We start from the raw sequence: 17,570 nt of genomic DNA, 5'->3' as shown, positions 1-17,570 counted from the left end.
CAGATTTAGCATTAGACTTTCTAATGCAGCAGAACCACAGATATTGTCTTTTATTTTATACTTATTCTGCTTCCTTGTCAAAGCCTTCCCTTACATTACCCACAATGCAACTCTACTGCCAAAAAGTCGACCTTCGATTTAGGTGTTATGCTAGTAGCGGCCAATGTATCTTTGAGCTGCTAGCCTCAAGCAGAGAGGAGGAACGGGCTACAGACAGTAAACTCGGTCCTGTCCAAATTCACCGCCCTCCCAGATTACTTGAGGTAATTTATCTGACTTTCAGTTCCCTCTGAAGCCACAAAAGACTCTACTAAAAATCTATACAACTTTTTTCATATATGCAGTTGTAGGCTACTTCCCAAAATTGGTGGACTTCCTTTTAAATCTTTCACAAATGCTTTATAGATCAGTTTTAAGCCAAGCTGTAAGCTATTAATAAGAACAGCTTTGTCAGTTGTCAGGTTGTGTAAAATCTTTCTCAAGCATGAGAGGCTACTTGCTTTGCTTTAGTTATCCCTTAAATTAATCAGAAAATGAACTGTTTGACCGCCAAAATCCACCAACGTATCAACAAGAACTTAATACTGTAAGTTCGTGTATTAAGTCCATTTAAAGGTACTTCATATTGAATTAAAGAGATAGCTAACAGGGCAAAGCATTTTCCAGTGCCGGTGGAGGATTTGTAACAACCTGGCAACCAGAAAGTTGTTCTCATAACTAGCTTGTAAATGACCTATAAACAAATTACATTATCTCAACCCTTGATAAAGCCTTATTAGACAGTGGCAGCCATTTTCTATTATATATATTTGTTTATTCAGATCTTAAACCCATGCCATTGTCTGGAGTATAAAAATTCAACACTGATGTCTGAAGTGTTTTGGCTGTTGTGTTGCACAATTCTCACAATTCAGTTCAAAAGATAATTTGTAACATAAAGGCCTTGATAAAAAGGTCACTGTGACTTTCTTCAACATGAAGTCAGAATGTGTGTCGGGCCTGTTTGATGCGTTATATTAAGACGCTTATCTGCAGCATATCCCCCTGTCTAACATCTTATGTAAAGGTACGTACATGTGCATGTATAGGATTAAAAACACATACACACATTCACCTGCATGTGCAAACATTTGTGACATCTACAGACAAACCAGAACTTCCTGAGTCTCCAAACTTTTACGTTCTTCATCATTTGTGCCTGCCTGTTCAACACGTGCAATATCATTTCTGTTGTAAGAGTGACAAACAATGATCCTCACATTGCCTCTTTCTGGCCATACCAAATCTCATCTGTGAAAGAGACCACGCTGTGTGTGAAGAAGATACAAAAATTTGTTTATCAAAATATAATTTTTTAAAGGCTCATCCTCTTTTACCTGCCAAGCATTGTATTCATCTCTAAATAGAAATCATTGCAGGTTATTGCCCAAATGTAATCACACACACAATAGAAATAACATGTAATAATTCTAGAAAGATCTGCCTGCTGAACACATAACCAACTGAAGCACAAGAATTGAGAGGGCTTAATCATTTTTGACAGAAAGATCCACAAGTCTCAGAGACCAAATCCAATTATCAACCGGTTCAGACTTTAATCCAGAGCCCAAGACTTTCTAATATGAAACGAAACAACATTTTTATTCGGCCAGAGGGGCAAAAAAGAGCTAACTTTTGGCTGAAGCTGATGTTAAGCCTTAAATGTTATATATCAGAACTTTTGAACTTGTTCTTTTCTGTTTAGTCTGGTCAGATTCAAGATCCGAAACTTGTTTCGGATGGACATATCCTTAAAAGTTACATAAAATTATAGAATAACTTACAGGTTATACTGTTTTCAAGGTGGCAAATAAATTAAAAATTCATCTAACAATTCATAACATTCTTACACAGTTGAACAAACTTAAAAGACTAAGTATCTCAGAACATCAATGACAGGTTCAGTATTTCCAGTATTATACAGTGATAACTACATCAAAAAAAGCAACACTCCAACAACACTCTATTATCTGCCTTCAAAGATAAAAGCATTAAAATATAAATATAAAAGTATTAAAATGAACATCTAATCAAAAATCCACCTTTTACTAGTGCCTCTGCTGCACAGCTCATTAGTTTTTCCTCCCGTTCAAAATGGATTGTAAAAGAAAGCAAACAGTGACAGGGCTCCATGGAGGCCTCAATCTGGCTGTGGACCAGAGTCACGGCAAAAAAAGCCAGCCAAAATAGAGCTACACACACACACAAGAGAGAAAAAAGTAGAAGGAAAGCAAGGAAAGATAAAGGCCTGACATGAGAAACAAGACAAGCCAGAGTGAATGAAATGATCTTACCGTCGGTCATAGAGATGAAGGATGGTTTCGAGCTCTTTTCAACATCCCCCCACCACACACACACAAATAATCAACTGACTGGTTGACTGACACGTTTGGAGACACAGAGGAAACAGAGTGTGTGTGTGTGTGTGTGTGTGTGTGTGTGTGTGTGCGCATGTGAGTGTGTATAGCACTCTGTCACTGAGTGCCACTGCCCCCTTTCTTTCTTTCCCCTCTGCTGCAAATCCCTGTTTGCAACAATCCCCTCCTCTCTCTCTCTCTCTCTCTCTCTCTGTTTTTTCTCTCTTACTGTCTGTCTGTCTCTTTAGTTCTTTCTCTATTCTTATTTAAGTCTTCATCTCTTACTTTTTGTGTCTTTCTCTTTGCTAATATCTGTCTCTCTCTCTCTCTCTCTCTCACACACACACACACACATTCCCACGCAGACGCATGTCAGGTGTTTCATCACATGCTAAATCATGTCAGGTGTCACACACTCCTCCGCACAACAACAAGTCATGGTGTCAGCTTAGATTCAGTTTGTCATCAAAAAATAAGGTTTTGTCATTTCTCACAGAGTAAAACAAAGTCCTGACAGTTGAGTTGGCTCAAGTTGGACTGTAGACTCTGTACTGCCTCACAGTGGATTCTCACAGCTATAGACCTGAGCCTGATAGCAAATACTGTACGTCCAAACATATATACTGTCTGGGACAGCAGAACATGCAGAACATGACGCAGACAGACAATTTAAAGCTGGAACAAGCTGGAGCTGAATATCAACGTCAAGATGAAATGACCTTTCCACTGGACTGAAATTGTAGACCTGATGATGTTTTACTCATCCAAGAAGCACAGAATATATAGAGACAAAACCCTCTTAGCTGTTAGAAGCATGCTTTTACTTAATTCAAAAAGTCTTTTGAAACTACATGATTGGGTTGTTTGTTTTTTTGTGTCAAGGCTGGTGAATTCCAGTCAGGTCCAAACAGTGGTAGAATATAACTAAGTGCATTTACTTAACTACTGTCTTTAAGTACACATTTTGATTTAAAGTATTTTTATTTCATGCTGCTTTTTAGAGAAACATTGCACCTTTTACAACACATTTATTAAACAGCTTTAGATAATAATTACTTTTCAAATTAATGATGCTGCGCTATAGTCCAACCAGCAGTGTATAAAGTACCTAAATTGGCTTCACATTGACAAACTACAACATTAAGTAATAAAATCCAATAACATAGTGTATTGTTAATAAAAGCTTAAAAGATGTAACGCATAATTACAGTGGTTTTTGGCACTGTAATCAAACCAGAATCATGTAATGTGAAGATCCATCAGTGAACAGCTAAATTACTTGAAATTCTCTCTGCAGAGAAACTTTTTAGCTGCAAAATTTCCTGTGGGCAAACAAAGCAGTGCTGCTGATTTCCACAAAGGGGTTTGTTTTTGTTCTCACAAATTAGCACCCCCTGTGTCTCCACACTGCCCTGCCGCTTGCAGTTAGGCTCAAAATCTGTCAATGAATACTGTTTTTTTTCAACCCTTTTAATTCCGCCGAGCAGAGAAACGCACAACAAGCGTTTCTCAATGCTCCTTAAAAGCTAAACTTGTTAATCCGGAGTCTCTCTGTGTCTTAATGGTGTCTCGTTAAGGAATCAGTGAGTTAATAGTGCCTTCACAAATCTGATTTGAACAGTAAACAAAACCTTTAAGGCAACCAGACATGCTGACTCATGTAAATAGCACAAGTAGCATGAACAGGATTGAACTATTTTTCAGTTTGACAAAAATTAAGATCTCCGATGAGCAGAGAACATATTGAGGGATGAGTAAAATGTAAATGCTACATTAAAAAAATTACCTTAAAACAGTTTCTACTCTCTTCATTCATTTTGTCTTCCTCTCTTTCCCTATTTTAAACTCTCTATCTGTCCATCATTTGTGTTTCCGGGGAAAGCTTAGCAGCTAAACCAACAGGGCCTCCCATGAGGGTGAGGGACAAAGAGAGGGAGAGACACAGAGGAACTTACCTCATACTTCATACCAAACACACCACCACTCCTCCTTCATCTGCAGCCATACACATGTTTGTCCTGTAGCCACTGAGATGCATCTCAGTGAACCTCACGTTCAGGTTGTACTCGATTTATAGCCTGTTCACTGTTACTCTGCAGCCTTATTTCTAGAGGTGTATTTAAGTAATTAGCCCTTTTGGATCCCACCCTGTGATTATCATGATGGATAGAGGTAGTTGTGAGTAGTAGATGCTGTCATGGTTGTATTCTGTTTGCAGGCTTTATATATCCTATGAATGTGTGGTGGATTTCTTCAGTTAATTTAATTTAAGAACTTTTCACACAAATTCCCGGTGCACATGTACAGAACTTTTCTCAGCAGAAGCATTGACAAACATTTTTGGGCCTTTGGGAAAACAACCGCAAGGTTGTTGGGATTTTAATGGACCATTTTGCCATTTTGGGAAATGTGTGTATTTGCTTTCTTGCTTCCTGGAGTCCTGCTGTCACAGGCAACCACCAAAAAAATCCAGGAGTTTCTGCACCCAGCAAATAAATAGAGCACATAACCAATGGGTTTTTTATATGAATTAAACAAATGAGATATATGACATGTTAATTAGTGAGCTTTAGAGGTGTTGATAGGTGTATTTTGTTAAGGTAAGTAGATGTTTCCCCCTGTATCCAGTCCTTGTGCTAAGCTAACTAGCTGTTGACTTTAGATTTGAAAGTATCGAAACTAAAGTGTGAAAATAGTTATGGTTATCTCAGCTAAGAATAAAAAACACTGACAAAGATTTTAGGGCTTTTGGGCAGTGGTCCTCAGATGTTTTTTAAAGGGATCGTTTAACATTTGGGAAGTATGCATAGTCTTGCTTCCAGCAGAGAATCTAGGAAGTTACAGTGCCCATCAAAGACGTAATTCGGGAATACTTTGAACTAATCGGCAGCTGGTGTTAGCTTCAAATTTACTTATAGACATGAGAGTTGTATTTAAACTAGAGTGAAGAAATGTGACATCTGCCTACTAGCACCTATAAAGCTTATTTACCTTTTTTACCTGGACAGAGCCAGGATATCTGTTTGTCCCCGCTCCCTGTATTTATGCTAAGCAAAGCTAAACAGCTGCTGGTTGTAGCTTCAAATTTACTTATAGACATGAGAGTTGTATTTAAACTAGAGTGAAGAAATGTTAACTATAGTTTAAGATTGGAAACAGCTACCCTGCACCTGTCTAATGGTGATAGACATCTGCCTACTAGCACCATCCATCCATCCATCCATCCATCCATCCATCCATCCATCGTCAACCGCCTATCCTGCATACAGGGTCGCGTGGGGGCTGGAGCCAATCCCAGCTGACATCGGGCGCAAGGCGGGGTACACCCCGGACAGGTCGCCTACTAGCACCTATAAAGCTTATTTACCTTTTTTACCTGGACAGAGCCAGGATATCTATTTGCCCCCGCTCCCTGTATTTATGCTAAGCAAAGCTAAACAGCTGCTGGCTGTAGCTTCAAATTTGGTGTACAGTCATAAGAGTGGTATCAGCCTTCTCTTCTTTCTCTCTGCAAGAAGTTGAATAACTATAAATACATTTCCCAAAATGTAAAACAATTCCTTTAAAGTGTTAGTTCAGTGTCAACAGATTTATTGGGTCTAACAAAGACTTAACTTCCAATGAACACTGCTAGTATGTGAATACTGGTACGTTCCATTTGACATGGGAAGTTGGAATTTCCGAGTTCAAAGTCAGAAATTTCAAAGGGAACGCCTCCTTAAATTGGATTCCCGACTTGGAAAGTAGGGAGAACCACACTCCCCCGACTTCATGATCAGAGATGGCTCTGTGGACATGTTGCTACTGTGTTTAGTATGAGTAAATACCGCACAATGCATTATCAACCGGCACAACCTGGCTAGTTGTAAACAATGGCTGGCCGAGCAAGGTTTTCCGACTTGAAACAGTTGTCAACTTGAGTATGACGTTATGCTCAGCTCTGACCTCCAGCTTCTGAGGTAAATGGAACACACCATTATACAGAGTTACCAGGTTTTTAAGTGTCACTTTTCAGGACTGTGGAAACAAAATTGCATCCAGCTCCATTGTATTGGGGTAGTAGCAGAAAACCCAAAGAAATATCTCAAAACTTTAACTAATAAAACCCAAACTATCTTCAAGTGAAAAAAATATGTTTTAGTGATTTGGGTGAACTGACCCCTTAAGCTTGAGCGTCTTCAGTCACTGCCCAAAACCCCCTTAATGGGAAGCTAACCTCTCAATCACCCTGTAAACCCCGGTTTCATATCCTCCAGCTATTATCCTCTGAGAAGCTCTAAGGGCCAACTGGGGTCATGAAATGGGAGCTGCTGAAGTGGGAGAAACTCAGAACGAGATTGAACCACAAGCAGAGGAGAGGATTTTTTTGGAAAATAGGAGAAGAAACAGCACACAAGTAGAAGTAGAAGTGAATGAGAGAGTATTGACAGACAGGACAGAGGGAACGAGAGAGTGACAGAGTTGTGGACAGGCCAGGACTGTTTGGACAGATGGTGTGAGGTGGAGGCCTGTAGGGTCCCACTAACTCAGCCTTATCCCACAGATACATGTCCTAATCCCGACTAACTCTGCTACAAGCGGCAGGCTTACACGTCTCACCTCAAGAGGAGTCCCCTCCCTCCCTCTGAGGATCTGTCTCCTTCACTCTCTACACACACAGACACACACATGTGTGCGCGCGCGCACACACACAGACACAAACACACACACGTGTGTGCGTGCACACACAGACACACACACAGACACAGACACACACACACGCAGGCTGTTAAATGACAGAGTGAGAAGGTATATGAAGTCACTTCATAATCAGGCTTAAGCCAAAAAATGTTTTAATGGTTTGATTTAACCTATGTAATCCTAGTCATAAATTAGTCACAAATGACAAAAGATTAATGAAACTGCTGAAAAGGGTTGAAGAATAAGGGGTAGATAAAAAGTAATTAACATTTCAAGAAAATGTACTGTAGATTTTTTTTTTTTTACTTCTTTTAATTTTATTTTTTACTATCCATTCAGTGTCTTTGAGATATCTGCCTCCACTCTAATATGGTCAATGAACTTTTGTTTGCTCACAGCATTGAAAACTAAATAAAAACATATTTAATCCCTGCTACTTTGGATAGACCACAAAACACGCTGTGTAGATAATAGTTCTGTGTGAGAAAAGTCATTGAGTAATCTGGTTGAACCGACTAATTTTGAGGTAAACCACCATGCCAAGTTTGAGGTATTTGTCTCATGTTTCCATGAAAACTTACATATTAGAGCACAGTTAGAAACCCTCTTTCACAAGTCTCACGCCTAAGTCTGGCCAAGAGAACTTGGATGCTGTACCATTAAGGTTCAGTGTGTAATATTTCTGAGGATTTATTGACAGAAATGCAATATAAAATCCATAACTATGTTTTCAGTGGTGTGTAAAGACCTTGCATAATGAACCATTATGTTTTTATTACCTTAGAATGAGCCATTTTTCATGGAGGTTCTTCTGCTTGTGAAATTCTGGCATTGTAGATGCCTGTCACTACATTAAATGCGTCGGTAGAAGAAGAAGAGGAAAAAATAAAAATAAACAGTCTCTGAGTAGTCTTCTGGTTTATTAGAAGTAAGAAAAGAAGTGACATTTGGACAAATGAATGAGCACACGTTATTTAGCCAATAGCATGTCGATCTTAATAAGATGAATCCAGACGGAGTTGGGACAGATAGCCTACGGAGAGAGGACGGCAAAAAATCACAGACATATTCGGTGTGGATTTTCCCAGATGGAAAGCTTTGATGTGGGACAGATATTTTCAAAGCAGAGCAGTTTTCTGCTTGAAAGGTAATTAAGTTAGTCAGACTTTAGCGATGCAAATGAAAGCTGTTGTTTGATAGCTTTAGCTTGAAGCTGGCCAAAATCACCCAGAAAAATGTTTCCCCTGTCAGTGGTGTGAAATATGTAACGTTAGTTGGATTAATTTTATGTAGCATTGTTATTCTCCAGCGCTGTGGTTTGGCTTTTCCAGTTACATTAGCGAGACAATCAGCAGATCAGTAATTCACAATAAAAGGTAACTAGCTGACAGCATGTAAGCGATCAGCCAGCTAAACTTTTACTGCTCTGGAAGAAAAAACATGTAGTTAGTTAGTTAATTTCTTTTAGTTATTCTCCAGCGCTGTGCTTTGGCTTGTGTTGTAAAATATGTAGTTGGATTCATTTCATGTAGTTACTCTCTCTCCAGCGCTCTGCTTTGGCTTTTTCCTTATGTTCCTGAGATCAGCTGATCACTAATTGGCAATAAAATGGTTGCTTCCAGCATGAAAGCTCAGATCAGCCAGCTAAACCTTTAGTGCGCTGGTAGAAAAAATATGTAGTTGGATTGTAATTTCATGTAGTTATTCTACAGCACTCTGTTATGGCTTCGTAACGTGGACTGAAACATGCCCTTACCTTCCTGAGACAAACCGCTGACAAATATTATTGGCAATAAAATGGTAACAGCGTGGAAGCTCAGATTGCTAAACTTCTGTTGAATACTGCCCTGGTGGAAAACATATTATACTGCTAATAGTGGCACATAACATGACCATGTGCCTATCAAGTGACCAATATTGAATACTTTCCGAATTTGCATTAAAAAAAATACGTTTTTATTGATAGTGCTTTGCCACTGTCACACAAATGCTTTGCCACTTTCACATGCTAAATGCCAATTAAAAACGTTGCACTGTTTTACCACAAGCTGAAATTATGGCTGTCAGTACTACTTTGTGTTTCTGTTGTATTTTAAAAAATTAAAAAAGATATTTTGGTAAGATTTGCAGATTGCTTATCTAATTAAGCAAAGTGAGAGGAGCTTTGATCCTCACCTGACAATGCATTTGTAAACTTCATGTATTATGTGGTTTATGGTGCAGAAACAGTGAGGCTTACATTTTCCTGTTATCTGTCAGTGGTCATACTTGATGCACTAGATGTGATAGTTTTTGAGATGTTCTTCATTTACTTTGGTATGTTAGTGCAGATGAGCCAACCCCCCCAAGATGTAACAAAAGGTATAATTACAGCACGGTAAAATACTGTATTACAGGAGAATGAGACATTATGAAACACTTAATTTCCTAATGTGGCTGTTGTTTAATGAACAAGTAACAATAATATTTACAAAAACATATGGTTTTACTGAATAATCAAGTAAATATAATTTCTTCATGTATCTATCTAAAGAAACCTGATTTCTTGACTGGCAACTCTCTGCTATCTCACAGAGGACATCTTTTGTCCTGTCTCAGGCACCATAACTATATAACATGGATGGATATGGGGGGGGAGGGGAGGGGGGGCAATTTGCATCTCTCACCACAAGATGCCACTAAAACTTAATCTTTAAATAAAGGAAAAATCTTTCATAGCCAACAAATGCTGCTGGCATTCAACAACCTATTGAGGCTTATTTTTGTAGCAATATTGGTCATTCTGGAAACGTTATATCAAAGTTACAGGTATGGTTCAACAGTTTGACCAATGCGCATATACGTGTTTTAACAGAGAGTTAGATGAGAAGATTGATGCCACTCTCATAGCCGTACAGTAAATACGAAGCTAGCTTTACAGCCAGGGGACGGTTATCTTAGATTAGCATAACAACTGGAGGCCAAAGGAAACAGCTAACTTGGCCCTGTCCGGATAAAAAAGGGTATGTAAAAAAGGTAAATGTATTATATATAATATTGAGCTTTAGTGCATTTTTGTTACCTTAGGACAGAGCCAGGCTAGCTGTTTCCCCTGCTTCCAGTCTTTATGCTAAGCTTACAGTTTCTTCACTCCAGCTTAATATTTAGCATACAGTGATATTGATTTTGTCATTTAACTCTCGAAAAGAAAGAGAAAAGGCGTATTTCCCAAAATGAATTGGGTTATCTTACATTCCCAAAATGTCGACCTACTCCTTTAAAGTCTTTTAACATGTTTGTATTAGTTTGTCTCTCCATAATGACTGGAAACATGACTGTAACAGCAGCAGCAGAATGCCTCGCAGCTCTATGATTTCTTTCCCTTCTGACTTAATATAATTTTAACAGAAAACAAATGTAACATGCTGTGAAATGTTCATTACGATCAAATACATTCCGACACATACTGTTATATTCTCTTCATATCTTCAGTAAAAGCTAATATTCTATATTCACTCTGCCTCGAGGAGCATTGTTTATCATTATACTTCCTCGCTCCCTCTTCTCCTGGCTGCTTCTAATCTCAGTGTTTTTGTAACAAGCATATAATCCATCACTTCAACTGTTAAGATTTAAATTGCCCATTTAAGTCTGACTTTGAGCTTGTGTAACAACAAGATTACACATTTCATACCTCTTAAGCTATTTACCGTCTTTTATTGATTTTCCTTCCAGACCATCTTACTGATGACTATGTTGTTTATGTTTGTGTCTGTGTGCGTCAGTGTGTTTACTCACGCTGTACACACGGAGGTCTCATTGTGAGTGGACTTATCAGGCTAGTCATAGGATTAGCGCTGATTCTCCCCCTGAAACTAGTGTCAGATTAACAGATACCCATGCCTTCATAAACCATCTGTAATGTAGACATAAGCTGTCAGTACCCCTGCTATTACCTCACCCACCCAAGTCCCAACTGTCTATCCCCTCCTCAGATCGATGGACACACTTCTTATCAGTTCTATTTATTCAGCGGTGTTTAATCGTGAAACGGGCTACAATGTGTTAGGGAAATAACACATATAATTACACAAGCTCTTACTGATGTTGATCCACCTGCTTCTTCACTGCATGTCAATTATTTACCATTATATTGATAAAAATGTCTCTTACAGTATGTTTGGTACATATCCATTAATATAAACTCTAAACCACAACCCTCTACATATATATATATATATATATATATATATATATGTGTGTGTAAAAAATACAAGTACAGTATATATACAACGTACAGCAACAGTAATCTGAATCTAGACAGCTTAAATTGTCCATCCTCACACATCAACACTGACACATACAAACAAACATAAAGTATTAGACGACTTTAATCTTTTAAAAAAACCACACAGATGAACAGAGATGGAAATCAGGGGGTGGCAGCAGACAGAGAGACAGAGGTTAGGAAGGATGAGGAGGAGGAAGAGAGGGATGAACGGATTAAGGTGGTCGATACTTTGGTTCCTCTCCCAGACTGAGAGATGACACTAAATCTGTTAATTCATTCCCTCTCTCTCTGCCCCCCCTTCTCTCCTCACTCAGTGGCTCTGATTCTTCTTCCCTCCATCATCCTCTTGCAGAATTTTTACTACAACAAACCAGTCTTATTGATGCCTCAGATTCAACAATGAAATATACACAGAAATGTTTTGACAAGTACATTTGGGAGAAAAAAAGACAAGAGAAAAAAAACATTTAAATCAATATATTTACAGAAATTATGAACTTTAGTTAGAGGAGGCGTTAACTTGAGGCTGCAACTCCTCTGCAGTACACCTGCAGTTATGTTCAGTGCAGCAATATTATGCACACATATGACTAACTGTGCAGCATTTTTGGTATTTTCTCATTTATTCATTTATGCTCAGGTATATACAGTTGCAGGAAAAAGTATGTGAACCCTTTGGAATTACCTGCATTTCTGCATAAATTGGTCATAAAATGTGATCTGATCTTCATCTAAGTCACAACAATAGACAAACCCATTCTGCTTAAATTAATACCACAATGACAATTGTATGTTTTTTAGTGAACCCACTGTGTCAACAATCATAATGCATGGTTGCAAGTATGTGAACCCTTGAATTTAATAACTGGCAGCAATAACCTCAACCAAACATTTCCTATAGTTTCAGATCAGACCTGAACAAGGGTCAGGAGGAATTTTGGATCAGGAGGAATTTTGGACCATTCCTCCATACAAAACTGTTTCAGTTCAGCAATATACTTGGGATGTTTGAATTGCTCTCTTGAGGTCATGGCACAGCATCTCAGTCGGGTTGAGGTCAGGACTCTGACTGGGCCACTCCAGAAGGCGTATTTTCTTCTGCTGGAGCCTTTCTGTTGTTGATTTACTTCTGTGCTTTGGGTTGTTGTTCTGTTGCGTCACCCATCTTCTGTTGAGCTTCAATTGGTGGACAGATGTCCTTACATTTTCCTGCAGAATTTCTTGATACACTTGAATTCATTTTTCCGTCAATGATAGCAACACTTCCAGGCCCTGAGCAGCCACAAACCATGATTCCCCCTCCACCATACTTCACAGTTGGGATGAGGTTTTGATGTCGCCTTTTATCCTCCACACATAGGGTTGTGTGTTCCTTTCAAACAACTAACTTTGGTTTCATCTGTCCACAGAATATTTTGCCAGTAGTGCTGTGGAACATCCAGGTGCTTTTTTGCAAACTTCAGACGTGCAACAAGTTTTTTTGTTGGAGAGCAGTTGCTTCCCCCGCGGTGTCCTTCCATGAAGTTCATTCTTGTTTAGATTCATCAACAGAGATGGTAGCATGTTCCAGAGATTTCGGTAAGTCTTTAGCTGACACTCTAGGCTCCTTCTCAACCCCATTGAGCATTCTGCACTGTGCTCGTGCAGTCATATTTGTAAAACAGCCACTCCTAGGGAGAGTAGCAACAGTGCTGAACTCCATTTATAGACAGTTTGTCTTACCGTGGACTGATGAACAACAATGCTTTTAGAGAACATTTTGTAACCCTTTCCAGCTTCATGCAAGTCCACAATTCTTAATTGGAGGTCTTCTGAGAGTTCTTTGGTTCGAACCATGGTTAACATAAGGCAATGCTTCATGAGAATAACAAAATTAAAATTGGTGTGGGTTTTTCTATGGTTTTTCTAGGGCAGCGCAGCTCTAACAAACACCTCCGATCTCGTGTCATTGATTGGACTCCAGGTTGGCTGACTCTTGTTGACACTGTGTGTTCAATAAAAACATAAAAACATATAATTGTTTGTATGGTATTAATTTAAGATGACTTTCTGTTGTTGTGACTTATATAAGATTAGAAAAATTGTCACTGCGCTTGTTACTAGGTACAAAGCAACAAAATGCAAATTGCATCTAACCAGAAGTGATTAAACTGTAATTAAATAACATATGATACAGTTATCTACAGAGTGCAAGGTATGAATGATATATAAATAAATGTCTACATGAATGTCTATTGCTACAGGTATGTACAGGCTATGAACAGGCTATGCCTATGACTATGGTAATACATGAATAATTATACAGTATGTACAGTGGTGCATTATGTGATTATTGGTGGGATTATACAGTATGTACAGTAGGCCAAGAGGAATGATTTATAAACAGAATGTGTGGTATGGATGTATAGTAGTGCAATAATATACTCAGATAAAAGGTGCAGTTAATAGTCCCGGATGGCAGTGCAATTAGGTAAGTGAAGATCAGATCACATTTTATGACCAATTTATGCATATATATATATATATATATATATATATATATATATATATATATATATGTGTGTGTGTGTGTGTGTGTGTGTGTGTGTGTTGATTTTCTCCCAAAGTGTTAATACTCAAGTCATGTATAATTCTTTGTAAATGATGGTATCCTATAGACATAGTCATTATTATATACTGATCAACATTGCAAGCTTTTCCTATCACCTCTATAAAGTACAAACATTCAAAATTTTAAATGGAGATTGGCAAATCACACCTACTGATCCCCTGAATTTTCCTCTAGCGCCACCAGAATGTCAAAATTTTAAATTGTCCAATACTTTGACTTAAGAACGAATACCTGCTAAGCTAATGACATGCTTTGTTTGTTTGTGCCAATTAGCAACTGTTAGCATGCTAATTCACTAACCTAACTTGGTGAACATGGTAAACGTTATACATACTTAGCCTCAGCATGTTAGCATTATCACTGTGAGAATGGTGGCATGGTGACATTAGCATGTGGCTCTAAGCGTCGCTGTGCATATGTACAGCTTTCACTAGTATGACTGTAAACTCTTAGACTTGTTTAAAAATGCTTGTGTTTTTTGGAGAAGTTATTTTACACAATAAAGTAATAATTTAATTCATATATTTACAGTTAATGCTGTCATTGGGCTTCCTCTGCATATTTCTCTGACTTCACCCATGATGGCACACATTTTTGTTTGTAACAAGTAAAAACCTTTAAGATTATTAATAAATAATCGAAATAATCATATTATTAAAACTTTTATGTACAATCAAATGACCCTTTTTTTATGCAGGAAGTACACTCCCTTTAACTCTATAATTACATAATGTAGTTAAATAATCCTGATTAGCTGTAGCCAGTTGCTGTGCAGGTAATGTGTACATGTTCATTAGCTGCCACACACCTGTAACTGATGCTGTTTGAGCTGCTCCGTCTAACAAACAGGCCATAAGGTAACACCAAAGCCAGCAGTCCCTGTCACTCAGGGAGACGGTTCCCATGACAACCTAGCTGAACAGCTCACTTATGACCTTTTGTAGACACTGTTGTAATTACATTAAATTACACTGCATCTTATCATTGTCTGCTTTCATGAGTCATTTCCCATGTAACTGTTGTGGCACGAATAACATCCAGCGGGCCTGCTGAGAGGAGCCACATGCAAATACACTTTCACAGCTTCTTCATGCTCCCATGCTGTGGGAGGAAGATGTTAAACCACCCCATTCAGGTTTTTTTTTTTGCTGTAATTGCTATAGCAGGGAATTTCACTAGATTTACTGTATCTAGAAGTAAACAGTTTTATGCTGTAAGTGAGCCTGGCCTTACATGTCATTAAGGCCTTTTCTCATACGCGGTTGATCCAACCCGGAAGAAAGAGGAAAGGATTTGGATTTTCTTTTGGGGGGGGGGGGGGGGGGTGTTAGCACAATCATGCACATTGCTTTGGACTCCTTTTATTTTCACGCATCTTTCTCCTCTACCCACACATGTTCTCTCTCTGTCTCCTCTCTTCCCTCGGCCTTTATGCGATCATGTTGCTTGGTAACTGCAGAAGAATGATGAGAAGTGTAGGATGTGTGCGGGTGCCTCCTGTGTGATGAGATGTGTCTCCACATCAGCTGTAAAGAATACCGTGCAGTTTGGCCAGAATAACGGTTGAATGACACTCATTGTAACATATTGCAGTTCAGACATCAGGTGAGAAGAAGTTGGTTGCCACTTGAACCTGTAATCACTTTTTGGCTAGTGTTGTGTTGCCTTTTCGTTAAAAATAATGATGGGGCCAGAATTATATTGCTGGAAAAAATCTTGGCATGCTCTTTCCTCCTTTAACAACATTTGTTGAGGTGACAATAAGCAAGGCACTTAATCCTTGATTGCAGAGGAGGACACTGGTTGCACACCCTGACCTGAATGAACAGTATAATGTGAAACTGAACTAACTATGCAGAATAAGAGCCTATATGTTTAAGAAAAAAAATCTTGCTTAAAAGATGTAAACAATTTTTAAAAATCTGACCAAATTGTCTTTATTTTTGTGTTCTTTGACAGTTTGGTTAAAATGTGTGTATTTACGGTCTCAAAGCTCCAGCCTCGGCATCAAAAACAGTGGGCACATTCATTTTTTGGTTTACACAAACTACATTTGAGGTGGAGTGGGAGTAAAAGTTCAAACCAACACTGGGGTTATATTTCATTGTACTGTTATGAAGTCATTGTTGCAAAGACTGCCAATACACTGCCTGTAACCTCACCATAAATCAAAATTTGAGATGGTAAATTGCTTCAGGAGAGACTTGCTCATTGCTCACACAGAGTGACTGGGGCTAAGAGTGGATGCTGGACAGGATATTCAATCATCTTTTATCTGGAAAACTGTAGTGATTAATTAACAACGGAGTTCGTGGAGGTTGAATGATTAAATAGATCAATTAAAGTTCATACATACAATATCTTACTCATCCAAGCAGCCATAACATCTGGGGAAAGAGAAACCAGTTAAGGTCTTTGCCAGATGCATTTATAATATACATGTGTAACATTCATTGAACACAGCAATTAGTCTCAGTCATCTCAAAAAACCTCCTTAGCATTTTCCCAGAGGTTGTCTGCTCATTAAAAAACACTGACTTGGTGGGAAAACAACCTCTTAAGCTCCGTTTCAACAAACTGCAAAGAAGATTTTCTCACTGAATGACAGTATTCTATTTGACTCATTACAGCATCCTTAAAAAAAGGTCACGGCACGGTTGCTAATGACAACCTGCAAGACTGCTGCTCTACTCAAATCGTGTGTGTGTGCGTGTGTGTGTGTGCGTGTGTGTGTGTGTGTGTGTGTTTCTCTGAAGCCCAGTGGCTGCCTCATTTGTAGGGATCAGTCGCCCCCTGCTGTCTCACTTTGACGTCTCAATGTATGAGGTTGCCATGCCAACCAGAGAGGGGCATTTCTGAAGTCAGAAAAATTGCCTCCACCTGTGATGATAGAAATTAAACCAACTACTGTTATCAGCTGGTACACTTAATTATTTCACTTTTTAGGTTGATAGTGAACTAATTAGTCAGTGTCATTAATTAGCAGTAACTACAGACATTCAGTTTGACATATTCATGATTTACTGCAACTGTTGTTGCTAAGACATATGACTATTTTGGCCACAGGAGGGCAGCAACAACAACAACAACAACAACAACAATATTAATAGTTATTATTTTTGCAAACTAGCTACCTATTTACACGGAGCAACATTAGCATTCATTCAATGTCGTCCTTCTGTCTACCTGATCAATGTAAGTATTCCCGCCCTGTCTTTTGCCAACTGTGAAATAACATGGCTGTTTAGGTGCTCCAATACTGTGAGTTCACAAGCTAGTTGCTAACTTTGATTGTGACCTGCTGGGATTGAAAATAAGGGTATGGAGCCAATACCAGCTGACATTGGGCGAGAGGCGGGGCACATCCTGGACAAGTAGCCAGTTCATGGCAGGGTGGGAGCCAGGGGCGCAGCACAAAATCACATGCCCTGTGTACATGATGGGCCCCACCCAAATCCACGGCTATTCATCCTAGTATCTCTGTGGGCCTCCTCCAACGAGGGCCCTGTATACCTGCTGAAACAACGCATTTAATGTGATATGTTTTAACTTACTGCGCAGCTAACTGCTATCAATAGCTAATGGTCATTTGTAAAAATGCAGCCAGAGTCAT

The sequence above is a fragment of the Micropterus salmoides genome, unplaced genomic scaffold (genome assembly GCF_014851395.1).
Source record: "Micropterus salmoides isolate LMB-PRFRI ecotype aquatic unplaced genomic scaffold, ASM1485139v1 Ms_hic_scaffold_13, whole genome shotgun sequence".
NCBI lineage: Eukaryota > Metazoa > Chordata > Actinopteri > Centrarchiformes > Centrarchidae > Micropterus > Micropterus salmoides.
Note: the sequence above shows the minus strand (reverse complement) of the source record.